This window comes from Taudactylus pleione, unplaced genomic scaffold (assembly GCF_031769625.1).
Source record: "Taudactylus pleione unplaced genomic scaffold, aTauple2 ptg000050l, whole genome shotgun sequence".
NCBI classification, from domain to species: Eukaryota; Metazoa; Chordata; class Amphibia; order Anura; family Myobatrachidae; genus Taudactylus; species Taudactylus pleione.
Window position 1 is genome coordinate 2,587,501 of NW_028284452.1, and position 25,000 is coordinate 2,612,500.

Sequence of the window (25,000 nt, forward strand, 5' to 3'; positions counted from 1 at the left end):
TCTTTTTTATCTTTCACACATTTTCTTCCATTCATTGAGCCTAAGCCCAGTCACTCTTAGCAGCCACACTGATTACCTTTTATTTATTTGGAAATGCATATTCAATGTCAACATTGAAAGAAATGTTTGTATATCTAGCAAAATATCAAAGACATTTGGCACACTAGAAGGTGCAAAATTAAGATCAATTGTTAGGAGATTAATCTGTTAATCTGTGAGTTCTAAGGTAGATACAAGACAAATTGTGTTTTGATATGGCATATTTTTGATTAGTTGATTTTAATTTACATAAAGAAATTAGCTTTCCATATTTTGGTTTGCTGCAAGATTATATTTGGGCTCCATTATTTCTTGAACAATTAAACAGTTAATAAAACAAGCTAAATTTGAAAAGTGAAAAAGTGTTGATGTTTTAAAGCTATATCTAGCAAAATATCAAATACATTTGGTCATTAGAATGTGCAAAATTAAGCCCAATTGTTAGTAGATAAATCTGTTAATTTGTGAGTTCTAAGGTAGATACGATTTTGATATGGCATATTTTTGAATAGTTGATTTTAATTTACATATGCAACGTAGCTTTTTCTATATTTTGTTTTGCTGCAATATTATATTTGGGCCCCATTATTTCTTCAACAATTAAACACTTAAAAAAACAAGCTAAATTTGAAAAGTGAAAAAGTGTTGATATTTTAAAGTATCTCTAATCTTGATGTAAATGTGGCTACAGATGGAAGATCTATGAAAACTGCTTTCTAAACTAGCTGTTGCCAGATGATAGAAAAATAACAAATTTAAGTTAAACTTCTGGTGATATTTAGCAAATCATTAAGCATGATTATTTGTGATGCTTATGCAAAACAGGAATAAACATATAAATAACTTTTGTCTAGTTTAATTACTTTATTGGGTAAGTTTTAGATAGTGAAAAGTTTTACATGTCCACTCCATCAGATATAGTGTAGATGATTTCTATAGGGAACCTTCGATAGCTCAGCTGGTAGAGCAGAGGACTGTAGAGGAGTTTGGTACAGCAATCCTTAGGTCGCTGGTTCAATTCCGGCTCGAAGGAAACAATTTTTTTTTATTATCTTAGATGGCCATTTATGTAATTTTACACATTCTAAACCATGCAAACCATGCAAAACATAAACCCTTCTCCTAATTATGTTAAAATAAACACTTTAACACATGTGAGGTAGTTGTGGCCGAGTGGTTAAGGCGATGGACTAGAAATCCATTGGGGTCTCCCCGCGTAGGTTCAAATCCTGCCGACTACGTGCAGATTGATGTTTTCTTTTTCTTCAAATTTTACCAAATCTTGCAGCTAGTGATGCTAAGAGTGAGAACAGGCATTAGTGCATCAAAATATTTGGGATGCCAGTCTGTTCTCTTTTTTATCTTTCACACATTTTCTTCCATTCATTGAGCCTAAGCCCAGTCACTCTTAGCAGCCACACTGATTACCTTTTATTTATTTGGAAATGCATATTCAATGTCAACATTGAAAGAAATGTTTGTATATCTAGCAAAATATCAAAGACATTTGGCACACTAGAAGGTGCAAAATTAAGATCAATTGTTAGGAGATTAATCTGTTAATCTGTGAGTTCTAAGGTAGATACAAGACAAATTGTGTTTTGATATGGCATATTTTTGATTAGTTGATTTTAATTTACATAAAGAAATTAGCTTTCCATATTTTGGTTTGCTGCAAGATTATATTTGGGCTCCATTATTTCTTGAACAATTAAACAGTTAAAAAAACAAGCTAAATTTGAAAAGTGAAAAAGTGTTGATGTTTTAAAGCTATATCTAGCAAAATATCAAATACATTTGGTCATTAGAATGTGCAAAATTAAGCCCAATTGTTAGTAGATAAATCTGTTAATTTGTGAGTTCTAAGGTAGATACGATTTTGATATGGCATATTTTTGAATAGTTGATTTTAATTTACATATGCAACGTAGCTTTTTCTATATTTTGTTTTGCTGCAATATTATATTTGGGCCCCATTATTTCTTGAACAATTAAACACTTAAAAAAACAAGCTAAATTTGAAAAGTGAAAAAGTGTTGATATTTTAAAGTATCTCTAATCTTGATGTAAATGTGGCTACAGATGGAAGATCTATGAAAACTGCTTTCTAAACTAGCTGTTGCCAGATGATAGAAAAATAACAAATTTAAGTTAAACTTCTGGTGATATTTAGCAAATCATTAAGCATGATTATTTGTGATGCTTATGCAAAACAGGAATAAACATATAAATAACTTTTGTCTAGTTTAATTACTTTATTGGGTAAGTTTTAGATAGTGAAAAGTTTTACATGTCCACTCCATCAGATATAGTGTAGATGATTTCTATAGGGAACCTTCGATAGCTCAGCTGGTAGAGCAGAGGACTGTAGAGGAGTTTGGTACTCCGGCTCGAAGGAAACAATTTTTTTTTATTATCTTAGATGGCCATTTATGTAATTTTACACATTCTAAACCATGCAAACCATGCAAAACATAAACCCTTCTCCTAATTATGTTAAAATAAACACTTTAACACATGTGAGGTAGTTGTGGCCACAACTACCTCACATGTGTTAAAGTGTTTATTTTAACATAATTAGGAGAAGGGTTTATGTTTTGCATGGTTTGCATGGTTTAGAATGTGTAAAATTACATAAATGGCCATCTAAGATAATAAAAAAAAATTGTTTCCTTCGAGCCGGAGTACCAAACTCCTCTACAGTCCTCCGCTCTACCAGCTGAGTTATCGAAGGTTCCCTATAGAAATCATCTACACTATATCTGAAGGCGATGGACTAGAAATCCATTGGGGTCTCCCCGCGTAGGTTCAAATCCTGCCGACTACGTGCAGATTGATGTTTTCTTTTTCTTCAAATTTTACCAAATCTTGCAGCTAGTGATGCTAAGAGTGAGAACAGGCATTAGTGCATCAAAATATTTGGGATGCCAGTCTGTTCTCTTTTTTATCTTTCACACATTTTCTTCCATTCATTGAGCCTAAGCCCAGTCACTCTTAGCAGCCACACTGATTACCTTTTATTTATTTGGAAATGCATATTCAATGTCAACATTGAAAGAAATGTTTGTATATCTAGCAAAATATCAAAGACATTTGGCACACTAGAAGGTGCAAAATTAAGATCAATTGTTAGGAGATTAATCTGTTAATCTGTGAGTTCTAAGGTAGATACAAGACAAATTGTGTTTTGATATGGCATATTTTTGATTAGTTGATTTTAATTTACATAAAGAAATTAGCTTTCCATATTTTGGTTTGCTGCAAGATTATATTTGGGCTCCATTATTTCTTGAACAATTAAACAGTTAAAAAAACAAGCTAAATTTGAAAAGTGAAAAAGTGTTGATGTTTTAAAGCTATATCTAGCAAAATATCAAATACATTTGGTCATTAGAATGTGCAAAATTAAGCCCAATTGTTAGTAGATAAATCTGTTAATTTGTGAGTTCTAAGGTAGATACGATTTTGATATGGCATATTTTTGAATAGTTGATTTTAATTTACATATGCAACGTAGCTTTTTCTATATTTTGTTTTGCTGCAATATTATATTTGGGCCCCATTATTTCTTCAACAATTAAACACTTAAAAAAACAAGCTAAATTTGAAAAGTGAAAAAGTGTTGATATTTTAAAGTATCTCTAATCTTGATGTAAATGTGGCTACAGATGGAAGATCTATGAAAACTGCTTTCTAAACTAGCTGTTGCCAGATGATAGAAAAATAACAAATTTAAGTTAAACTTCTGGTGATATTTAGCAAATCATTAAGCATGATTATTTGTGATGCTTATGCAAAACAGGAATAAACATATAAATAACTTTTGTCTAGTTTAATTACTTTATTGGGTAAGTTTTAGATAGTGAAAAGTTTTACATGTCCACTCCATCAGATATAGTGTAGATGATTTCTATAGGGAACCTTCGATAGCTCAGCTGGTAGAGCGGAGGACTGTAGAGGAGTTTGGTACTCCGGCTCGAAGGAAACAATTTTTTTTTATTATCTTAGATGGCCATTTATGTAATTTTACACATTCTAAACCATGCAAACCATGCAAAACATAAACCCTTCTCCTAATTATGTTAAAATAAACACTTTAACACATGTGAGGTAGTTGTGGCCACAACTACCTCACATGTGTTAAAGTGTTTATTTTAACATAATTAGGAGAAGGGTTTATGTTTTGCATGGTTTGCATGGTTTAGAATGTGTAAAATTACATAAATGGCCATCTAAGATAATAAAAAAAAATTGTTTCCTTCGAGCCGGAGTACCAAACTCCTCTACAGTCCTCCGCTCTACCAGCTGAGTTATCGAAGGTTCCCTATAGAAATCATCTACACTATATCTGAAGGCGATGGACTAGAAATCCATTGGGGTCTCCCCTCGTAGGTTCAAATCCTGCCGACTACGTGCAGATTGATGTTTTCTTTTTCTTCAAATTTTACCAAATCTTGCAGCTAGTGATGCTAAGAGTGAGAACAGGCATTAGTGCATCAAAATATTTGGGATGCCAGTCTGTTCTCTTTTTTATCTTTCACACATTTTCTTCCATTCATTGAGCCTAAGCCCAGTCACTCTTAGCAGCCACACTGATTACCTTTTATTTATTTGGAAATGCATATTCAATGTCAACATTGAAAGAAATATTTGTATATCTAGCAAAATATCAAAGACATTTGACACACTAGAAGGTGCAAAATTAAGATCAATTGTTAGGAGATTAATCTGTTAATCTGTGAGTTCTAAGGTAGATACAAGACAAATTGTGTTTTGATATGGCATATTTTTGATTAGTTGATTTTAATTTACATAAAGAAATTAGCTTTCCATATTTTGGTTTGCTGCAAGATTATATTTGGGCTCCATTATTTCTTGAACAATTAAACAGTTAAAAAAACAAGCTAATTTTGAAAAGTGAAAAAGTGTTGATGTTTTAAAGCTATATCTAGCAAAATATCAAATACATTTGGTCATTAGAATGTGCAAAATTAAGCCCAATTGTTAGTAGATAAATCTGTTAATTTGTGAGTTCTAAGGTAGATACGATTTTGATATGGCATATTTTTGAATAGTTGATTTTAATTTACATATGCAACGTAGCTTTTTCTATATTTTGTTTTGCTGCAATATTATATTTGGGCCCCATTATTTCTTCAACAATTAAACACTTAAAAAAACAAGCTAAATTTGAAAAGTGAAAAAGTGTTGATATTTTAAAGTATCTCTAATCTTGATGTAAATGTGGCTACAGATGGAAGATCTATGAAAACTGCTTTCTAAACTAGCTGTTGCCAGATGATAGAAAAATAACAAATTTAAGTTAAACTTCTGGTGATATTTAGCAAATCATTAAGCATGATTATTTGTGATGCTTATGCAAAACAGGAATAAACATATAAATAACTTTTGTCTAGTTTAATTACTTTATTGGGTAAGTTTTAGATAGTGAAAAGTTTTACATGTCCACTCCATCAGATATAGTGTAGATGATTTCTATAGGGAACCTTCGATAGCTCAGCTGGTAGAGCGGAGGACTGTAGAGGAGTTTGGTACAGCAATCATTAGGTCGCTGGTTCAATTCCGGCTCGAAGGAAACAATTTTTTTTTATTATCTTAGATGGCCATTTATGTAATTTTACACATTCTAAACCATGCAAACCATGCAAAACATAAACCCTTCTCCTAATTACGTTAAAATAAACACTTTAACACATGTGAGGTAGTTGTGGCCGAGTGGTTAAGGCGATGGACTAGAAATCCATTGGGGTCTCCCCGCGTAGGTTCAAATCCTGCCGACTACGTGCAGATTGATGTTTTCTTTTTCTTCAAATTTTACCAAATCTTGCAGCTAGTGATGCTAAGAGTGAGAACAGGCATTAGTGCATCAAAATATTTGGGATGCCAGTCTGTTCTCTTTTTTATCTTTCACACATTTTCTTCCATTCATTGAGCCTAAGCCCAGTCACTCTTAGCAGCCACACTGATTACCTTTTATTTATTTGGAAATGCATATTCAATGTCAACATTGAAAGAAATGTTTGTATATCTAGCAAAATATCAAAGACATTTGGCACACTAGAAGGTGCAAAATTAAGATCAATTGTTAGGAGATTAATCTGTTAATCTGTGAGTTCTAAGGTAGATACAAGACAAATTGTGTTTTGATATGGCATATTTTTGATTAGTTGATTTTAATTTACATAAAGAAATTAGCTTTCCATATTTTGGTTTGCTGCAAGATTATATTTGGGCTCCATTATTTCTTGAACAATTAAACAGTTAAAAAAACAAGCTAAATTTGAAAAGTGAAAAAGTGTTGATGTTTTAAAGCTATATCTAGCAAAATATCAAATACATTTGGTCATTAGAATGTGCAAAATTAAGCCCAATTGTTAGTAGATAAATCTGTTAATTTGTGAGTTCTAAGGTAGATACGATTTTGATATGGCATATTTTTGAATAGTTGATTTTAATTTACATATGCAACGTAGCTTTTTCTATATTTTGTTTTGCTGCAATATTATATTTGGGCCCCATTATTTCTTCAACAATTAAACACTTAAAAAAACAAGCTAAATTTGAAAAGTGAAAAAGTGTTGATATTTTAAAGTATCTCTAATCTTGATGTAAATGTGGCTACAGATGGAAGATCTATGAAAACTGCTTTCTAAACTAGCTGTTGCCAGATGATAGAAAAATAACAAATTTAAGTTAAACTTCTGGTGATATTTAGCAAATCATTAAGCATGATTATTTGTGATGCTTATGCAAAACAGGAATAAACATATAAATAACTTTTGTCTAGTTTAATTACTTTATTGGGTAAGTTTTAGATAGTGAAAAGTTTTACATGTCCACTCCATCAGATATAGTGTAGATGATTTCTATAGGGAACCTTCGATAGCTCAGCTGGTAGAGCGGAGGACTGTAGAGGAGTTTGGTACTCCGGCTCGAAGGAAACAATTTTTTTTTATTATCTTAGATGGCCATTTATGTAATTTTACACATTCTAAACCATGCAAACCATGCAAAACATAAACCCTTCTCCTAATTATGTTAAAATAAACACTTTAACACATGTGAGGTAGTTGTGGCCACAACTACCTCACATGTGTTAAAGTGTTTATTTTAACATAATTAGGAGAAGGATTTATGTTTTGCATGGTTTGCATGGTTTAGAATGTGTAAAATTACATAAATGGCCATCTAAGATAATAAAAAAAAATTGTTTCCTTCGAGCCGGAGTACCAAACTCCTCTACAGTCCTCCGCTCTACCAGCTGAGTTATCGAAGGTTCCCTATAGAAATCATCTACACTATATCTGAAGGCGATGGACTAGAAATCCATTGGGGTCTCCCCTCGTAGGTTCAAATCCTGCCGACTACGTGCAGATTGATGTTTTCTTTTTCTTCAAATTTTACCAAATCTTGCAGCTAGTGATGCTAAGAGTGAGAACAGGCATTAGTGCATCAAAATATTTGGGATGCCAGTCTGTTCTCTTTTTTATCTTTCACACATTTTCTTCCATTCATTGAGCCTAAGCCCAGTCACTCTTAGCAGCCACACTGATTACCTTTTATTTATTTGGAAATGCATATTCAATGTCAACATTGAAAGAAATATTTGTATATCTAGCAAAATATCAAAGACATTTGACACACTAGAAGGTGCAAAATTAAGATCAATTGTTAGGAGATTAATCTGTTAATCTGTGAGTTCTAAGGTAGATACAAGACAAATTGTGTTTTGATATGGCATATTTTTGATTAGTTGATTTTAATTTACATAAAGAAATTAGCTTTCCATATTTTGGTTTGCTGCAAGATTATATTTGGGCTCCATTATTTCTTGAACAATTAAACAGTTAAAAAAACAAGCTAAATTTGAAAAGTGAAAAAGTGTTGATGTTTTAAAGCTATATCTAGCAAAATATCAAATACATTTGGTCATTAGAATGTGCAAAATTAAGCCCAATTGTTAGTAGATAAATCTGTTAATTTGTGAGTTCTAAGGTAGATACGATTTTGATATGGCATATTTTTGAATAGTTGATTTTAATTTACATATGCAACGTAGCTTTTTCTATATTTTGTTTTGCTGCAATATTATATTTGGGCCCCATTATTTCTTCAACAATTAAACACTTAAAAAAACAAGCTAAATTTGAAAAGTGAAAAAGTGTTGATATTTTAAAGTATCTCTAATCTTGATGTAAATGTGGCTACAGATGGAAGATCTATGAAAACTGCTTTCTAAACTAGCTGTTGCCAGATGATAGAAAAATAACAAATTTAAGTTAAACTTCTGGTGATATTTAGCAAATCATTAAGCATGATTATTTGTGATGCTTATGCAAAACAGGAATAAACATATAAATAACTTTTGTCTAGTTTAATTACTTTATTGGGTAAGTTTTAGATAGTGAAAAGTTTTACATGTCCACTCCATCAGATATAGTGTAGATGATTTCTATAGGGAACCTTCGATAGCTCAGCTGGTAGAGCGGAGGACTGTAGAGGAGTTTGGTACAGCAATCATTAGGTCGCTGGTTCAATTCCGGCTCAAAGGAAACAATTTTTTTTTATTATCTTAGATGGCCATTTATGTAATTTTACACATTCTAAACCATGCAAACCATGCAAAACATAAACCCTTCTCCTAATTACGTTAAAATAAACACTTTAACACATGTGAGGTAGTTGTGGCCGAGTGGTTAAGGCGATGGACTAGAAATCCATTGGGGTCTCCCCGCGTAGGTTCAAATCCTGCCGACTACGTGCAGATTGATGTTTTCTTTTTCTTCAAATTTTACCAAATCTTGCAGCTAGTGATGCTAAGAGTGAGAACAGGCATTAGTGCATCAAAATATTTGGGATGCCAGTCTGTTCTCTTTTTTATCTTTCACACATTTTCTTCCATTCATTGAGCCTAAGCCCAGTCACTCTTAGCAGCCACACTGATTACCTTTTATTTATTTGGAAATGCATATTCAATGTCAACATTGAAAGAAATGTTTGTATATCTAGCAAAATATCAAAGACATTTGGCACACTAGAAGGTGCAAAATTAAGATCAATTGTTAGGAGATTAATCTGTTAATCTGTGAGTTCTAAGGTAGATACAAGACAAATTGTGTTTTGATATGGCATATTTTTGATTAGTTGATTTTAATTTACATAAAGAAATTAGCTTTCCATATTTTGGTTTGCTGCAAGATTATATTTGGGCTCCATTATTTCTTGAACAATTAAACAGTTAAAAAAACAAGCTAAATTTGAAAAGTGAAAAAGTGTTGATGTTTTAAAGCTATATCTAGCAAAATATCAAATACATTTGGTCATTAGAATGTGCAAAATTAAGCCCAATTGTTAGTAGATAAATCTGTTAATTTGTGAGTTCTAAGGTAGATACGATTTTGATATGGCATATTTTTGATAAGTTGATTTTAATTTCATATGCAACGTAGCTTTTTCTATATTTTGTTTTGCTGCAATATTATATTTGGGCCCCATTATTTCTTGAACAATTAAACACTTAAAAAAACAAGCTAAATTTGAAAAGTGAAAAAGTGTTGATATTTTAAAGTATCTCTAATCTTGATGTAAATGTGGCTACAGATGGAAGATCTATGAAAACTGCTTTCTAAACTAGCTGTTGCCAGATGATAGAAAAATAACAAATTTAAGTTAAACTTCTGGTGATATTTAGCAAATCATTAAGCATGATTATTTGTGATGCTTATGCAAAACAGGAATAAACATATAAATAACTTTTGTCTAGTTTAATTACTTTATTGGGTAAGTTTTAGATAGTGAAAAGTTTTACATGTCCACTCCATCAGATATAGTGTAGATGATTTCTATAGGGAACCTTCGATAGCTCAGCTGGTAGAGCAGAGGACTGTAGAGGAGTTTGGTACAGCAATCCTTAGGTCGCTGGTTCAATTCCGGCTCGAAGGAAACAATTTTTTTTTATTATCTTAGATGGCCATTTATGTAATTTTACACATTCTAAACCATGCAAATCATGCAAAACATAAACCCTTCTCCTAATTATGTTAAAATAAACACTTTAACACATGTGAGGTAGTTGTGGCCGAGTGGTTAAGGCGATGGACTAGAAATCCATTGGGGTCTCCCCGCGTAGGTTCAAATCCTGCCGACTACGTGCAGATTGATGTTTTCTTTTTCTTCAAATTTTACCAAATCTTGCAGCTAGTGATGCTAAGAGTGAGAACAGGCATTAGTGCATCAAAATATTTGGGATGCCAGTCTGTTCTCTTTTTTATCTTTCACACATTTTCTTCCATTCATTGAGCCTAAGCCCAGTCACTCTTAGCAGCCACACTGATTACCTTTTATTTATTTGGAAATGCATATTCAATGTCAACATTGAAAGAAATGTTTGTATATCTAGCAAAATATCAAAGACATTTGACACACTAGAAGGTGCAAAATTAAGATCAATTGTTAGGAGATTAATCTGTTAATCTGTGAGTTCTAAGGTAGATACAAGACAAATTGTGTTTTGATATGGCATATTTTTGATTATTTGATTTTAATTTACATAAAGAAATTAGCTTTCCATATTTTGGTTTGCTGCAAGATTATATTTGGGCTCCATTATTTCTTGAACAATTAAACAGTTAAAAAAACAAGCTAAATTTGAAAAGTGAAAAAGTGTTGATGTTTTAAAGCTATATCTAGCAAAATATCAAATACATTTGGTCATTAGAATGTGCAAAATTAAGCCCAATTGTTAGTAGATAAATCTGTTAATTTGTGAGTTCTAAGGTAGATACGATTTTGATATGGCATATTTTTGAATAGTTGATTTTAATTTACATATGCAACGTAGCTTTTTCTATATTTTGTTTTGCTGCAATATTATATTTGGGCCCCATTATTTCTTCAACAATTAAACACTTAAAAAAACAAGCTAAATTTGAAAAGTGAAAAAGTGTTGATATTTTAAAGTATCTCTAATCTTGATGTAAATGTGGCTACAGATGGAAGATCTATGAAAACTGCTTTCTAAACTAGCTGTTGCCAGATGATAGAAAAATAACAAATTTAAGTTAAACTTCTGGTGATATTTAGCAAATCATTAAGCATGATTATTTGTGATGCTTATGCAAAACAGGAATAAACATATAAATAACTTTTGTCTAGTTTAATTACTTTATTGGGTAAGTTTTAGATAGTGAAAAGTTTTACATGTCCACTCCATCAGATATAGTGTAGATGATTTCTATAGGGAACCTTCGATAGCTCAGCTGGTAGAGCGGAGGACTGTAGAGGAGTTTGGTACAGCAATCCTTAGGTCGCTGATTCAATTCCGGCTCAAAGGAAACAATTTTTTTTTATTATCTTAGATGGCCATTTATGTAATTTTACACATTCTAAACCATGCAAACCATGCAAAACATAAACCCTTCTCCTAATTATGTTAAAATAAACACTTTAACACATGTGAGGTAGTTGTGGCCGAGTGGTTAAGGCGATGGACTAGAAATCCATTGGGGTCTCCCCGCGTAGGTTCAAATCCTGCCGACTACGTGCAGATTGATGTTTTCTTTTTCTTCAAATTTTACCAAATCTTGCAGCTAGTGATGCTAAGAGTGAGAACAGGCATTAGTGCATCAAAATATTTGGGATGCCAGTCTGTTCTCTTTTTTATCTTTCACACATTTTCTTCCATTCATTGAGCCTAAGCCCAGTCACTCTTAGCAGCCACACTGATTACCTTTTATTTATTTGGAAATGCATATTCAATGTCAACATTGAAAGAAATGTTTGTATATCTAGCAAAATATCAAAGACATTTGGCACACTAGAAGGTGCAAAATTAAGATCAATTGTTAGGAGATTAATCTGTTAATCTGTGAGTTCTAAGGTAGATACAAGACAAATTGTGTTTTGATATGGCATATTTTTGATTAGTTGATTTTAATTTACATAAAGAAATTAGCTTTCCATATTTTGGTTTGCTGCAAGATTATATTTGGGCTCCATTATTTCTTGAACAATTAAACAGTTAAAAAAACAAGCTAAATTTGAAAAGTGAAAAAGTGTTGATGTTTTAAAGCTATATCTAGCAAAATATCAAATACATTTGGTCATTAGAATGTGCAAAATTAAGCCCAATTGTTAGTAGATAAATCTGTTAATTTGTGAGTTCTAAGGTAGATACGATTTTGATATGGCATATTTTTGAATAGTTGATTTTAATTTACATATGCAACGTAGCTTTTTCTATATTTTGTTTTGCTGCAATATTATATTTGGGCCCCATTATTTCTTCAACAATTAAACACTTAAAAAAACAAGCTAAATTTGAAAAGTGAAAAAGTGTTGATATTTTAAAGTATCTCTAATCTTGATGTAAATGTGGCTACAGATGGAAGATCTATGAAAACTGCTTTCTAAACTAGCTGTTGCCAGATGATAGAAAAATAACAAATTTAAGTTAAACTTCTGGTGATATTTAGCAAATCATTAAGCATGATTATTTGTGATGCTTATGCAAAACAGGAATAAACATATAAATAACTTTTGTCTAGTTTAATTACTTTATTGGGTAAGTTTTAGATAGTGAAAAGTTTTACATGTCCACTCCATCAGATATAGTGTAGATGATTTCTATAGGGAACCTTCGATAGCTCAGCTGGTAGAGCAGAGCACTGTAGAGGAGTTTGGTACAGCAATCCTTAGGTCGCTGGTTCAATTCCGGCTCGAAGGAAACAAGTTTTTTTTATTATCTTAGATGGCCATTTATGTAATTTTACACATTCTAAACCATGCAAACCATGCAAAACATAAACCCTTCTCCTAATTATGTTAAAATAAACACTTTAACACATGTGAGGTAGTTGTGGCCGAGTGGTTAAGGCGATGGACTAGAAATCCATTGGGGTCTCCCCGCGTAGGTTCAAATCCTGCCGACTATGTGCAGATTGATGTTTTCTTTTTCTTCAAATTTTACCAAATCTTGCAGCTAGTGATGCTAAGAGTGAGAACAGGCATTAGTGCATCAAAATATTTGGGATGCCAGTCTGTTCTCTTTTTTATCTTTCACACATTTTCTTCCATTCATTGAGCCTAAGCCCAGTCACTCTTAGCAGCCACACTGATTACCTTTTATTTATTTGGAAATGCATATTCAATGTCAACATTGAAAGAAATGTTTGTATATCTAGCAAAATATCAAAGACATTTGGCACACTAGAAGGTGCAAAATTAAGATCAATTGTTAGGAGATTAATCTGTTAATCTGTGAGTTCTAAGGTAGATACAAGACAAATTGTGTTTTGATATGGCATATTTTTGATTAGTTGATTTTAATTTACATAAAGAAATTAGCTTTCCATATTTTGGTTTGCTGCAAGATTATATTTGGGCTCCATTATTTCTTGAACAATTAAACAGTTAAAAAAACAAGCTAAATTTGAAAAGTGAAAAAGTGTTGATGTTTTAAAGCTATATCTAGCAAAATATCAAATACATTTGGTCATTAGAATGTGCAAAATTAAGCCCAATTGTTAGTAGATAAATCTGTTAATTTGTGAGTTCTAAGGTAGATACGATTTTGATATGGCATATTTTTGAATAGTTGATTTTAATTTACATATGCAACGTAGCTTTTTCTATATTTTGTTTTGCTGCAATATTATATTTGGGCCCCATTATTTCTTCAACAATTAAACACTTAAAAAAACAAGCTAAATTTGAAAAGTGAAAAAGTGTTGATATTTTAAAGTATCTCTAATCTTGATGTAAATGTGGCTACAGATGGAAGATCTATGAAAACTGCTTTCTAAACTAGCTGTTGCCAGATGATAGAAAAATAACAAATTTAAGTTAAACTTCTGGTGATATTTAGCAAATCATTAAGCATGATTATTTGTGATGCTTATGCAAAACAGGAATAAACATATAAATAACTTTTGTCTAGTTTAATTACTTTATTGGGTAAGTTTTAGATAGTGAAAAGTTTTACATGTCCACTCCATCAGATATAGTGTAGATGATTTCTATAGGGAACCTTCGATAGCTCAGCTGGTAGAGCGGAGGACTGTAGAGGAGTTTGGTACAGCAATCCTTAGGTCGCTGGTTCAATTCCGGCTCGAAGGAAACAATTTTTTTTTATAATCTTAGATGGCAATTTATGTAATTTTACACATTCTAAACCATGCAAACCATGCAAAACATAAACCCTTCTCCTAATTATGTTAAAATAAACACTTTAACACATGTGAGGTAGTTGTGGCCGAGTGGTTAAGGCGATGGACTAGAAATCCATTGGGGTCTCCCCGCGTAGGTTCAAATCCTGCCGACTACGTGCAGATTGATGTTTTCTTTTTCTTCAAATTTTACCAAATCTTGCAGCTAGTGATGCTAAGAGTGAGAACAGGCATTAGTGCATCAAAATATTTGGGATGCCAGTCTGTTCTCTTTTTTATCTTTCACACATTTTCTTCCATTCATTGAGCCTAAGCCCAGTCACTCTTAGCAGCCACACTGATTACCTTTTATTTATTTGGAAATGCATATTCAATGTCAACATTGAAAGAAATGTTTGTATATCTAGCAAAATATCAAAGACATTTGGCACACTAGAAGGTGCAAAATTAAGATCAATTGTTAGGAGATTAATCTGTTAATCTGTGAGTTCTAAGGTAGATACAAGACAAATTGTGTTTTGATATGGCATATTTTTGATTAGTTGATTTTAATTTACATAAAGAAATTAGCTTTCCATATTTTGGTTTGCTGCAAGAATATATTTGGGCTCCATTATTTCTTGAACAATTAAACAGTTAAAAAAACAAGCTAAATTTGAAAAGTGAAAAAGTGTTGATGTTTTAAAGCTATATCTAGCAAAATATCAAATACATTTGGTCATTAGAATGTGCAAAATTAAGCCCAATTGTTAGTAGATAAATCTGTTAATTTGTGAGTTCTAAGGTAGATACGATTTTGATATGGCATATTTTTGAATAGTTGATTTTAATTTACATATGCAACGTAGCTTTTTCTATATTTTGTTTTGCTGCAATATTATATTTGGGCCCCATTATTTCTTCAACAATTAAACACTTAAAAAAACAAGCTAAATTTGAAAAGTGAAAAAGTGTTGATATTTTAAAGTATCTCTAATCTTGATGTAAATGTGGCTACAGATGGAAGATCTATGAAAACTGCTTTCTAAACTAGCTGTTGCCAGATGATAGAAAAATAACAAATTTAAGTTAAACTTCTGGTGATATTTAGCAAATCATTAAGCATGATTATTTGTGATGCTTATGCAAAACAGGAATAAACATATAAATAACTTTTGTCTAGTTTAATTACTTTATTTGGTAAGTTTTAGATAGTGAAAAGTTTTACATGTCCACTCCATCAGATATAGTGTAGATGATTTCTATAGGGAACCTTCGATAGCTCAGCTGGTAGAGCAGAGCACTGTAGAGGAGTTTGGTACAGCAATCCTTAGGTCGCTGGTTCAATTCTGGCTCGAAGGAAACAATTTTTTTTTATTATCTTAGATGGCCATTTATGTAATTTTACACATTCTAAACCATGCAAACCATGCAAAACATAAACCCTTCTCCTAATTATGTTAAAATAAACACTTTAACACATGTGAGGTAGTTGTGGCCGAGTGGTTAAGGCGATGGACTAGAAATCCATTGGGGTCTCCCCGCGTAGGTTCAAATCCTGCCGACTATGTGCAGATTGATGTTTTCTTTTTCTTCAAATTTTACCAAATCTTGCAGCTAGTGATGCTAAGAGTGAGAACAGGCATTAGTGCATCAAAATATTTGGGATGCCAGTCTGTTCTCTTTTTTATCTTTCACACATTTTCTTCCATTCATTGAGCCTAAGCCCAGTCACTCTTAGCAGCCACACTGATTACCTTTTATTTATTTGGAAATGCATATTCAATGTCAACATTGAAAGAAATGTTTGTATATCTAGCAAAATATCAAAGACATTTGGCACACTAGAAGGTGCAAAATTAAGATCAATTGTTAGGAGATTAATCTGTTAATCTGTGAGTTCTAAGGTAGATACAAGACAAATTGTGTTTTGATATGGCATATTTTTGATTAGTTGATTTTAATTTACATAAAGAAATTAGCTTTCCATATTTTGGTTTGCTGCAAGATTATATTTGGGCTCCATTATTTCTTGAACAATTAAACAGTTAAAAAAACAAGCTAAATTTGAAAAGTGAAAAAGTGTTGATGTTTTAAAGCTATATCTAGCAAAATATCAAATACATTTGGTCATTAGAATGTGCAAAATTAAGCCCAATTGTTAGTAGATAAATCTGTTAATTTGTGAGTTCTAAGGTAGATACGATTTTGATATGGCATATTTTTGAATAGTTGATTTTAATTTACATATGCAACATAGCTTTTTCTATATTTTGTTTTGCTGCAATATTATATTTGGGCCCCATTATTTCTTCAACAATTAAACACTTAAAAAAACAAGCTAAATTTGAAAAGTGAAAAAGTGTTGATATTTTAAAGTATCTCTAATCTTGATGTAAATGTGGCTACAGATGGAAGATCTATGAAAACTGCTTTCTAAACTAGCTGTTGCCAGATGATAGAAAAATAACAAATTTAAGTTAAACTTCTGGTGATATTTAGCAAATCATTAAGCATGATTATTTGTGATGCTTATGCAAAACAGGAATAAACATATAAATAACTTTTGTCTAGTTTAATTACTTTATTTGGTAAGTTTTAGATAGTGAAAAGTTTTACATGTCCACTCCATCAGATATAGTGTAGATGATTACTACAGGGAACCTTCGATAGCTCAGCTGGTAGAGCAGAGCACTGTAGAGGAGTTTGGTACAGCAATCCTTAGGTCGCTGGTTCAATTCCGGCTCGAAGGAAACAATTTTTTTTTATTATCTTAGATGGCCATTTATGTAATTTTACACATTCTAAACCATGCAAACCATGCAAAACATAAACCCTTCTCCTAATTATGTTAAAATAAACACTTTAACACATGTGAGGTAGTTGTGGCCGAGTGGTTAAGGCGATGGACTAGAAATCCATTGGGGTCTCACCGCGTAGGTTCAAATCCTGCCGACTACGTGCAGATTGATGTTTTCTTTTTCTTAAAATTTTACCAAATCTTGCAGCTAGTGATGCTAAGAGTGAGAACAGGCATTAGTGCATCAAAATATTTGGGATGCCAGTCTGTTCTCTTTTTTATCTTTCACACATTTTCTTCCATTCATTGAGCCTAAGCCCAGTCACTCTTAGCAGCCACACTGATTACCTTTTATTTATTTGGAAATGCATATTCAATGTCAACATTGAAAGAAATGTTTGTATATCTAGCAAAATATCAAAGACATTTGGCACACTAGAAGGTGCAAAATTAAGATCAATTGTTAGGAGATTAATCTGTTAATCTGTGAGTTCTAAGGTAGATACAAGACAAATTGTGTTTTGATATGGCATATTTTTGATTAGTTGATTTTAATTTACATAAAGAAATTAGCTTTCCATATTTTGGTTTGCTGCAAGAATATATTTGGGCTCCATTATTTCTTGAACAATTAAACAGTTAAAAAAACAAGCTAAATTTGAAAAGTGAAAAAGTGTTGATGTTTTAAAGCTATATCTAGCAAAATATCAAATACATTTGGTCATTAGAATGTGCAAAATTAAGCCCAATTGTTAGTAGATAAATCTGTTAATTTGTGAGTTCTAAGGTAGATACGATTTTGATATGGCATATTTTTGAATAGTTGATTTTAATTTACATATGCAACGTAGCTTTTTCTATATTTTGTTTTGCTGCAATATTATATTTGGGCCCCATTATTTCTTCAACAATTAAACACTTAAAAAAACAAGCTAAATTTGAAAAGTGAAAAAGTGTTGATATTTTAAAGTATCTCTAATCTTGATGTAAATGTGGCTACAGATGGAAGATCTATGAAAACTGCTTTCTAAACTAGCTGTTGCCAGATGATAGAAAAATAACAAATTTAAGTTAAACTTCTGGTGATATTTAGCAAATCATTAAGCATGATTATTTGTGATGCTTATGCAAAACAGGAATAAACATATAAATAACTTTTGTCTAGTTTAATTACTTTATTGGGTAAGTTTTAGATAGTGAAAAGTTTTACATGTCCACTCCATCAGATATAGTGTAGATGATTTCTATAGGGAACCTTCGATAGCTCAGCTGGTAGAGCGGAGGACTGTAGAGGAGTTTGGTACAGCAATCCTTAGATCGCTGGTTCAATTCCGGCTCGAAGGAAACAATTTTTTTTTATTATCTTAGATGGCCATTTATGTAATTTTACACATTCTAAACCATGCAAACCATGCAAAACATAAACCCTTCTCCTAATTATGTTAAAATAAACACTTTAACACATGTGAGGTAGTTGTGGCCGAGTGGTTAAGGCGATGGACTAGAAATCCATTGGGGTCTCCCCGCGTAGGTTCAAATCCTGCCGACTACGTGCAGATTGATGTTTTCTTTTTCTTCAAATTTTACCAAATCTTGCAGCTAGTGATGCTAAGAGTGAGAACAGGCATTAGTGCATCAAAATATTTGGGATGCCAGTCTGTTCTCTTTTTTATCTTTCACACATTTTCTTCCATTCATTGAGCCTAAGCCCAGTCACTCTTAGCAGCCACACTGATTACCTTTTATTTATTTGGAAATGCATATTCAATGTCAACATTGAAAGAAATGTTTGTATATCTAGCAAAATATCAAAGACATTTGACACACTAGAAGGTGCAAAATTAAGATCAATTGTTAGGAGATTAATCTGTTAATCTGTGAGTTCTAAGGTAGATACAAGACAAATTGTGTTTTGATATGGCATATTTTTGATTAGTTGATTTTAATTTACATAAAGAAATTAGCTTTCCATATTTTGGTTTGCTGCAAGATTATATTTGGGCTCCATTATTTCTTGAACAATTAAACAGTTAAAAAAACAAGCTAAATTTGAAAAGTGAAAAAGTGTTGATGTTTTAAAGCTATATCTAGCAAAATATCAAATACATTTGGTCATTAGAATGTGCAAAATTAAGCCCAATTGTTAGTAGATAAATCTGTTAATTTGTGAGTTCTAAGGTAGATTCGATTTTGATATGGCATATTTTTGAATAGTTGATTTTAATTTACATATGCAACGTAGCTTTTTCTATATTTTGTTTTGCTGCAATATTATATTTGGGCCCCATTATTTCTTCAACAATTAAACACTTAAAAAAACAAGCTAAATTTGAAAAGTGAAAAAGTGTTGATATTTTAAAGTATCTCTAATCTTGATGTAAATGTGGCTACAGATGGAAGATCTATGAAAACTGCTTTCTAAACTAGCTGTTGCCAGATGATAGAAAAATAACAAATTTAAGTTAAACTTCTGGTGATATTTAGCAAATCATTAAGCATGATTATTTGTGATGCTTATGCAAAACAGGAATAAACATATAAATAACTTTTGTCTAGTTTAATTACTTTATTGGGTAAGTTTTAGATAGTGAAAAGTTTTACATGTCCACTCCATCAGATATAGTGTAGATGATTTCTATAGGGAACCTTCGATAGCTCAGCTGGTAGAGCGGAGGACTGTAGAGGAGTTTGGTACAGCAATCCTTAGGTCGCTGGTTCAATTCTGGCTCGAAGGAAACAATTTTTTTTTATTATTTTAGATGGCCATTTATGTAATTTTACACATTCTAAACCATGCAAACCATGCAAAACATAAACCCTTCTCCTAATTATGTTAAAATAAACACTTTAACACATGTGAGGTAGTTGTGGCCGAGTGGTTAAGGCGATGGACTAGAAATCTATTGGGGTCTCCCCGCGTACGTTCAAATCCTGCCGACTACGTGCAGATTGATGTTTTCTTTTTCTTCAAATTTTTACCAAATCTTGCAGCTAGTGATGCTAAGAGTGAGAACAGGCATTAGTGCATCAAAATATTTGGGATGCCAGTCTGTTCTCTTTTTTATCTTTCACACATTTTCTTCCATTCATTGAGCCTAAGCCCAGTCACTCTTAGCAGCCACACTGATTACCTTTTATTTATTTGGAAATGCATATTCAATGTCAACATTGAAAGAAATGTTTGTATATCTAGCAAAATATCAAAGACATTTGGCACACTAGAAGGTGCAAAATTAAGATCAATTGTTAGGAGATTAATCTGTTAATCTGTGAGTTCTAAGGTAGATACAAGACAAATTGTGTTTTGATATGGCATATTTTTGATTAGTTGATTTTAATTTACATAAAGAAATTAGCTTTCCATATTTTGGTTTGCTGCAAGATTATATTTGGGCTCCATTATTTCTTGAACAATTAAACAGTTAAAAAAACAAGCTAAATTTGAAAAGTGAAAAAGTGTTGATGTTTTAAAGCTATATCTAGCAAAATATCAAATACATTTGGTCATTAGAATGTGCAAAATTAAGCCCAATTGTTAGTAGATAAATCTGTTAATTTGTGAGTTCTAAGGTAGATTCGATTTTGATATGGCATATTTTTGAATAGTTGATTTTAATTTACATATGCAACGTAGCTTTTTCTATATTTTGTTTTGCTGCAATATTATATTTGGGCCCCATTATTTCTTCAACAATTAAACACTTAAAAAAACAAGCTAAATTTGAAAAGTGAAAAAGTGTTGATATTTTAAAGTATCTCTAATCTTGATGTAAATGTGGCTACAGATGGAAGATCTATGAAAACTGCTTTCTAAACTAGCTGTTGCCAGATGATAGAAAAATAACAAATTTAAGTTAAACTTCTGGTGATATTTAGCAAATCATTAAGCATGATTATTTGTGATGCTTATGCAAAACAGGAATAAACATATAAATAACTTTTGTCTAGTTTAATTACTTTATTGGGTAAGTTTTAGATAGTGAAAAGTTTTACATGTCCACTCCATCAGATATAGTGTAGATGATTTCTATAGGGAACCTTCGATAGCTCAGCTGGTAGAGCGGAGGACTGTAGAGGAGTTTGGTACAGCAATCCTTAGGTCGCTGGTTCAATTCTGGCTCGAAGGAAACAATTTTTTTTTATTATTTTAGATGGCCATTTATGTAATTTTACACATTCTAAACCATGCAAACCATGCAAAACATAAACCCTTCTCCTAATTATGTTAAAATAAACACTTTAACACATGTGAGGTAGTTGTGGCCGAGTGGTTAAGGCGATGGACTAGAAATCTATTGGGGTCTCCCCGCGTACGTTCAAATCCTGCCGACTACGTGCAGATTGATGTTTTCTTTTTCTTCAAATTTTTACCAAATCTTGCAGCTAGTGATGCTAAGAGTGAGAACAGGCATTAGTGCATCAAAATATTTGGGATGCCAGTCTGTTCTCTTTTTTATCTTTCACACATTTTCTTCCATTCATTGAGCCTAAGCCCAGTCACTCTTAGCAGCCACACTGATTACCTTTTATTTATTTGGAAATGCATATTCAATGTCAACATTGAAAGAAATGTTTGTATATCTAGCAAAATATCAAAGACATTTGGCACACTAGAAGGTGCAAAATTAAGATCAATTGTTAGGAGATTAATCTGTTAATCTGTGAGTTCTAAGGTAGATACAAGACAAATTGTGTTTTGATATGGCATATTTTTGATTAGTTGATTTTAATTTACATAAAGAAATTAGCTTTCCATATTTTGGTTTGCTGCAAGATTATATTTGGGCTCCATTATTTCTTGAACAATTAAACAGTTAAAAAAACAAGCTAAATTTGAAAAGTGAAAAAGTGTTGATGTTTTAAAGCTATATCTAGCAAAATATCAAATACATTTGGTCATTAGAATGTGCAAAATTAAGCCCAATTGTTAGTAGATAAATCTGTTAATTTGTGAGTTCTAAGGTAGATACGATTTTGATATGGCATATTTTTGATTAGTTGATTTTAATTTACATATGCAACGTAGCTTTTTCTATATTTTGTTTTGCTGCAATATTATATTTGGGCCCCATTATTTCTTCAACAATTAAACACTTAAAAAAACAAGCTAAATTTGAAAAGTGAAAAAGTGTTGATATTTTAAAGTATCTCTAATCTTGATGTAAATGTGGCTACAGATGGAAGATCTATGAAAACTGCTGTCTAAACTAGCTGTTACCAGATGATAGAAAAATAACAAATTTAAGTTAAACTTCTGGTGATATTTAGCAAATCATTAAGCATGATTATTTGTGATGCTTATGCAAAACAGGAATAAACATATAAATAACTTTTGTCTAGTTTAATTACTTTATTGGGTAAGTTTTAGATAGTGAAAAGTTTTGCATGTCCACTCCATCAGATATAGTGTAGATGATTTCTATAGGGAACCTTCGATAGCTCAGCTGTGGCTGCATATTTTTGATTAGTTGATTTTAATTTACATAAAGAAATTAGCTTTCCATATTTTGGTTTGCTGCAAGATTATATTTGGGCTCCATTATTTCTTGAACAATTAAACAGTTAAAAAAACAAGCTAAATTTGAAAAGTGAAAAAGTGTTGATGTTTTAAAGCTATATCTAGCAAAATATCAAATACATTTGGTCATTAGAATGTGCAAAATTAAGCCCAATTGTTAGTAGTTAAATCTGTTAATTTGTGAGTTCTAAGGTAGATATGATTTTGATATGGCATATTTTTGATTAGTTGATTTTAATTTACATATGCAACGTAGCTTTTTCTATATTTTGTTTTGCTGCAATATTATATTTGGGCCCCATTATTTCTTCAACAATTAAACACTTAAAAAAACAAGCTAAATTTGAAAAGTGAAAAAGTGTTGATATTTTAAAGTATCTCTAATCTTGATGTAAATGTGGCTACAGATGGAAGATCTATGAAAAATGCTTTCTAAACTAGCTGTTGCCAGATGATAGAAAAATAACAAATTTAAGTTAAACTTCTGGTGATATTTAGCAAATCATTAAGCATGATTATTTGTGATGCTTATGCAAAACAGGAATAAACATATAAATAACTTTTGTCTAGTTTAATTACTTTATTGGGTAAGTTTTAGATAGTGAAAAGTTTTACATGTCCACTCCATCAGATATAGTGTAGATGATTTCTATAAGGAACCTTCGATAGCTCAGCTGGTAGAGCGGAGGACTGTAGAGGAGTTTGGTACAGCAATCCTTAGGTCGCTGGTTCAATTCCAGCTCGAAGGAAACAATTTTTTTTTATTATCTTAGATGGCCATTTATGTAATTTTACACATTCTAAACCATGCAAACCATGCAAAACATAAACCCTTCTCCTAATTATGTTAAAATAAACACTTTAACACATGTGAGGTAGTTGTGGCCGAGCAGTTAAGGCGATGGACTAGAAATCCATTGGGGTCTCCCCGTGTAGGTTCAAATCCTGCCGACTACGTGCAGATTGATGTTTTCTTTTTCTTCAAATTTTACCAAATCTTGCAGCTAGTGATGCTAAGAGTGAGAACAGGCATTAGTGCATCAAAATATTTGGGATGCCAGTCTGTTCTCTTTTTTATCTTTCACACATTTTCTTCCATTCATTGAGCCTAAGCCCAGTCACTCTTAGCAGCCACACTGATTACCTTTTATTTATTTGGAAATGCATATTCAATGTCAACATTGAAAGAAATGTTTGTATATCTAGCAAAATATCAAAGACATTTGGCACACTAGAAGGTGCAAAATTAAGATCAATTGTTAGGAGATTCATCTGTTAATCTGTGAGTTCTAAGGTAGATACAAGACAAATTGTGTTTTGATATGGCATATTTTTGATTAGTTGATTTTAATTTACATAAAGAAATTAGCTTTCCATATTTTGGTTTGCTGCAAGATTATATTTGGGCTCCATTATTTCTTGAACAATTAAACAGTTAAAAAAACAAGCTAAATTTGAAAAGTGAAAAAGTGTTGATGTTTTAAAGCTATATCTAGCAAAATATCAAATACATTTGGTCATTAGAATGTGCAAAATTAAGCCCAATTGTTAGTAGATAAATCTGTTAATTTGTGAGTTCTAAGGTAGATACGATTTTGATATGGCATATTTTTGATTAGTTGATTTTAATTTACATATGCAACGTAGCTTTTTCTATATTTTGTTTTGCTGCAATATTATATTTGGGCCCCATTATTTCTTCAACAATTAAACACTTAAAAAAACAAGCTAAATTTGAAAAGTGAAAAAGTGTTGATATTTTAAAGTATCTCTAATCTTGATGTAAATGTGGCTACAGATGGAAGATCTATGAAAACTGCTGTCTAAACTAGCTGTTGCCAGATGATAGAAAAATAACAAATTTAAGTTAAACTTCTGGTGATATTTAGCAAATCATTAAGCATGATTATTTGTGATGCTTATGCAAAACAGGAATAAACATATAAATAACTTTTGTCTAGTTTAATTACTTTATTGGGTAAGTTTTAGATAGTGAAAAGTTTTACATGTCCACTCCATCAGATATAGTGTAGATGATTTCTATAAGGAACCTTCAATAGCTCAGCTGGTAGAGCGGAGGACTGTAGAGGAGTTTGGTACAGCAATCCTTAGGTCGCTGGTTCAATTCCGGCTCGAAGGAAACAATTTTTTTTATTATCTTAGATGGCCATTTATGTAATTTTACACATTCTAAACCATGCAAACCATGCAAAACATAAACCCTTCTCCTAATTATGTTAAAATAAACACTTTAACACATGTGAGGTAGTTGTGGCCGAGTGGTTAAGGCGATGGACTAGAAATCCATTGGGGTCTCCCCGCGTAGGTTCAAAACCTGCCGACTACGTGCAGATTGATGTTTTCTTTTTCTTCAAATCTTGCAGCTAGTGATGCTAAGAGTGAGAACAGGCATTAGTGCATCAAAATATTTGGGATGCCAGTCTGTTCTCTTTTTTATCTTTCACACATTTTCTTCCA

At 31.8% G+C, this 25,000-nt stretch overlaps 28 non-coding genes across 28 annotated transcripts; all 28 read left to right on the forward strand.

Moving 5' to 3' along the window:
* Positions 1-982: 982 nt before the first annotated feature.
* TRNAY-GUA (transfer RNA tyrosine (anticodon GUA)) lies at positions 983-1,072 on the forward strand. Its single transcript is given in 2 exon segments — positions 983-1,019; positions 1,037-1,072. It is a non-coding gene; the product is annotated as a tRNA-Tyr (tRNA).
* A 126-nt stretch (positions 1,073-1,198) lies between these two features.
* On the forward strand, positions 1,199-1,280 carry TRNAS-AGA (transfer RNA serine (anticodon AGA)). The gene has a single exon. It is a non-coding gene; the product is annotated as a tRNA-Ser (tRNA).
* Positions 1,281-5,545: 4,265 nt separating this feature from the next.
* On the forward strand, positions 5,546-5,635 carry TRNAY-GUA (transfer RNA tyrosine (anticodon GUA)). The gene is given in 2 exon segments: positions 5,546-5,582; positions 5,600-5,635. It is a non-coding gene; the product is annotated as a tRNA-Tyr (tRNA).
* A 126-nt stretch (positions 5,636-5,761) lies between these two features.
* Positions 5,762-5,843, forward strand: TRNAS-AGA (transfer RNA serine (anticodon AGA)). Its single transcript has one exon. It is a non-coding gene; the product is annotated as a tRNA-Ser (tRNA).
* A 2,679-nt stretch (positions 5,844-8,522) lies between these two features.
* On the forward strand, positions 8,523-8,612 carry TRNAY-GUA (transfer RNA tyrosine (anticodon GUA)). Its single transcript is given in 2 exon segments — positions 8,523-8,559; positions 8,577-8,612. It is a non-coding gene; the product is annotated as a tRNA-Tyr (tRNA).
* A 126-nt stretch (positions 8,613-8,738) lies between these two features.
* Positions 8,739-8,820, forward strand: TRNAS-AGA (transfer RNA serine (anticodon AGA)). The gene has a single exon. It is a non-coding gene; the product is annotated as a tRNA-Ser (tRNA).
* Positions 8,821-9,912: 1,092 nt separating this feature from the next.
* On the forward strand, positions 9,913-10,002 carry TRNAY-GUA (transfer RNA tyrosine (anticodon GUA)). The gene is given in 2 exon segments: positions 9,913-9,949; positions 9,967-10,002. It is a non-coding gene; the product is annotated as a tRNA-Tyr (tRNA).
* A 126-nt stretch (positions 10,003-10,128) lies between these two features.
* On the forward strand, positions 10,129-10,210 carry TRNAS-AGA (transfer RNA serine (anticodon AGA)). The gene has a single exon. It is a non-coding gene; the product is annotated as a tRNA-Ser (tRNA).
* Positions 10,211-11,303: 1,093 nt separating this feature from the next.
* On the forward strand, positions 11,304-11,393 carry TRNAY-GUA (transfer RNA tyrosine (anticodon GUA)). The gene is given in 2 exon segments: positions 11,304-11,340; positions 11,358-11,393. It is a non-coding gene; the product is annotated as a tRNA-Tyr (tRNA).
* A 126-nt stretch (positions 11,394-11,519) lies between these two features.
* Positions 11,520-11,601, forward strand: TRNAS-AGA (transfer RNA serine (anticodon AGA)). Its single transcript has one exon. It is a non-coding gene; the product is annotated as a tRNA-Ser (tRNA).
* A 1,093-nt stretch (positions 11,602-12,694) lies between these two features.
* TRNAY-GUA (transfer RNA tyrosine (anticodon GUA)) lies at positions 12,695-12,784 on the forward strand. The gene is given in 2 exon segments: positions 12,695-12,731; positions 12,749-12,784. It is a non-coding gene; the product is annotated as a tRNA-Tyr (tRNA).
* Positions 12,785-12,910: 126 nt separating this feature from the next.
* TRNAS-AGA (transfer RNA serine (anticodon AGA)) lies at positions 12,911-12,992 on the forward strand. The gene has a single exon. It is a non-coding gene; the product is annotated as a tRNA-Ser (tRNA).
* Positions 12,993-14,085: 1,093 nt separating this feature from the next.
* Positions 14,086-14,175, forward strand: TRNAY-GUA (transfer RNA tyrosine (anticodon GUA)). Its single transcript is given in 2 exon segments — positions 14,086-14,122; positions 14,140-14,175. It is a non-coding gene; the product is annotated as a tRNA-Tyr (tRNA).
* Positions 14,176-14,301: 126 nt separating this feature from the next.
* On the forward strand, positions 14,302-14,383 carry TRNAS-AGA (transfer RNA serine (anticodon AGA)). Its single transcript has one exon. It is a non-coding gene; the product is annotated as a tRNA-Ser (tRNA).
* A 1,093-nt stretch (positions 14,384-15,476) lies between these two features.
* Positions 15,477-15,566, forward strand: TRNAY-GUA (transfer RNA tyrosine (anticodon GUA)). The gene is given in 2 exon segments: positions 15,477-15,513; positions 15,531-15,566. It is a non-coding gene; the product is annotated as a tRNA-Tyr (tRNA).
* Positions 15,567-15,692: 126 nt separating this feature from the next.
* Positions 15,693-15,774, forward strand: TRNAS-AGA (transfer RNA serine (anticodon AGA)). The gene has a single exon. It is a non-coding gene; the product is annotated as a tRNA-Ser (tRNA).
* Positions 15,775-16,867: 1,093 nt separating this feature from the next.
* Positions 16,868-16,957, forward strand: TRNAY-GUA (transfer RNA tyrosine (anticodon GUA)). The gene is given in 2 exon segments: positions 16,868-16,904; positions 16,922-16,957. It is a non-coding gene; the product is annotated as a tRNA-Tyr (tRNA).
* A 126-nt stretch (positions 16,958-17,083) lies between these two features.
* On the forward strand, positions 17,084-17,165 carry TRNAS-AGA (transfer RNA serine (anticodon AGA)). The gene has a single exon. It is a non-coding gene; the product is annotated as a tRNA-Ser (tRNA).
* A 1,093-nt stretch (positions 17,166-18,258) lies between these two features.
* Positions 18,259-18,348, forward strand: TRNAY-GUA (transfer RNA tyrosine (anticodon GUA)). Its single transcript is given in 2 exon segments — positions 18,259-18,295; positions 18,313-18,348. It is a non-coding gene; the product is annotated as a tRNA-Tyr (tRNA).
* A 126-nt stretch (positions 18,349-18,474) lies between these two features.
* TRNAS-AGA (transfer RNA serine (anticodon AGA)) lies at positions 18,475-18,556 on the forward strand. The gene has a single exon. It is a non-coding gene; the product is annotated as a tRNA-Ser (tRNA).
* A 1,093-nt stretch (positions 18,557-19,649) lies between these two features.
* TRNAY-GUA (transfer RNA tyrosine (anticodon GUA)) lies at positions 19,650-19,739 on the forward strand. The gene is given in 2 exon segments: positions 19,650-19,686; positions 19,704-19,739. It is a non-coding gene; the product is annotated as a tRNA-Tyr (tRNA).
* A 126-nt stretch (positions 19,740-19,865) lies between these two features.
* Positions 19,866-19,947, forward strand: TRNAS-AGA (transfer RNA serine (anticodon AGA)). Its single transcript has one exon. It is a non-coding gene; the product is annotated as a tRNA-Ser (tRNA).
* Positions 19,948-21,041: 1,094 nt separating this feature from the next.
* Positions 21,042-21,131, forward strand: TRNAY-GUA (transfer RNA tyrosine (anticodon GUA)). The gene is given in 2 exon segments: positions 21,042-21,078; positions 21,096-21,131. It is a non-coding gene; the product is annotated as a tRNA-Tyr (tRNA).
* A 126-nt stretch (positions 21,132-21,257) lies between these two features.
* On the forward strand, positions 21,258-21,339 carry TRNAS-AGA (transfer RNA serine (anticodon AGA)). The gene has a single exon. It is a non-coding gene; the product is annotated as a tRNA-Ser (tRNA).
* Positions 21,340-23,181: 1,842 nt separating this feature from the next.
* TRNAY-GUA (transfer RNA tyrosine (anticodon GUA)) lies at positions 23,182-23,271 on the forward strand. Its single transcript is given in 2 exon segments — positions 23,182-23,218; positions 23,236-23,271. It is a non-coding gene; the product is annotated as a tRNA-Tyr (tRNA).
* Positions 23,272-23,397: 126 nt separating this feature from the next.
* TRNAS-AGA (transfer RNA serine (anticodon AGA)) lies at positions 23,398-23,479 on the forward strand. Its single transcript has one exon. It is a non-coding gene; the product is annotated as a tRNA-Ser (tRNA).
* A 1,093-nt stretch (positions 23,480-24,572) lies between these two features.
* On the forward strand, positions 24,573-24,662 carry TRNAY-GUA (transfer RNA tyrosine (anticodon GUA)). Its single transcript is given in 2 exon segments — positions 24,573-24,609; positions 24,627-24,662. It is a non-coding gene; the product is annotated as a tRNA-Tyr (tRNA).
* A 125-nt stretch (positions 24,663-24,787) lies between these two features.
* TRNAS-AGA (transfer RNA serine (anticodon AGA)) lies at positions 24,788-24,869 on the forward strand. Its single transcript has one exon. It is a non-coding gene; the product is annotated as a tRNA-Ser (tRNA).
* The last annotated feature ends 131 nt before the right edge of the window (positions 24,870-25,000 follow it).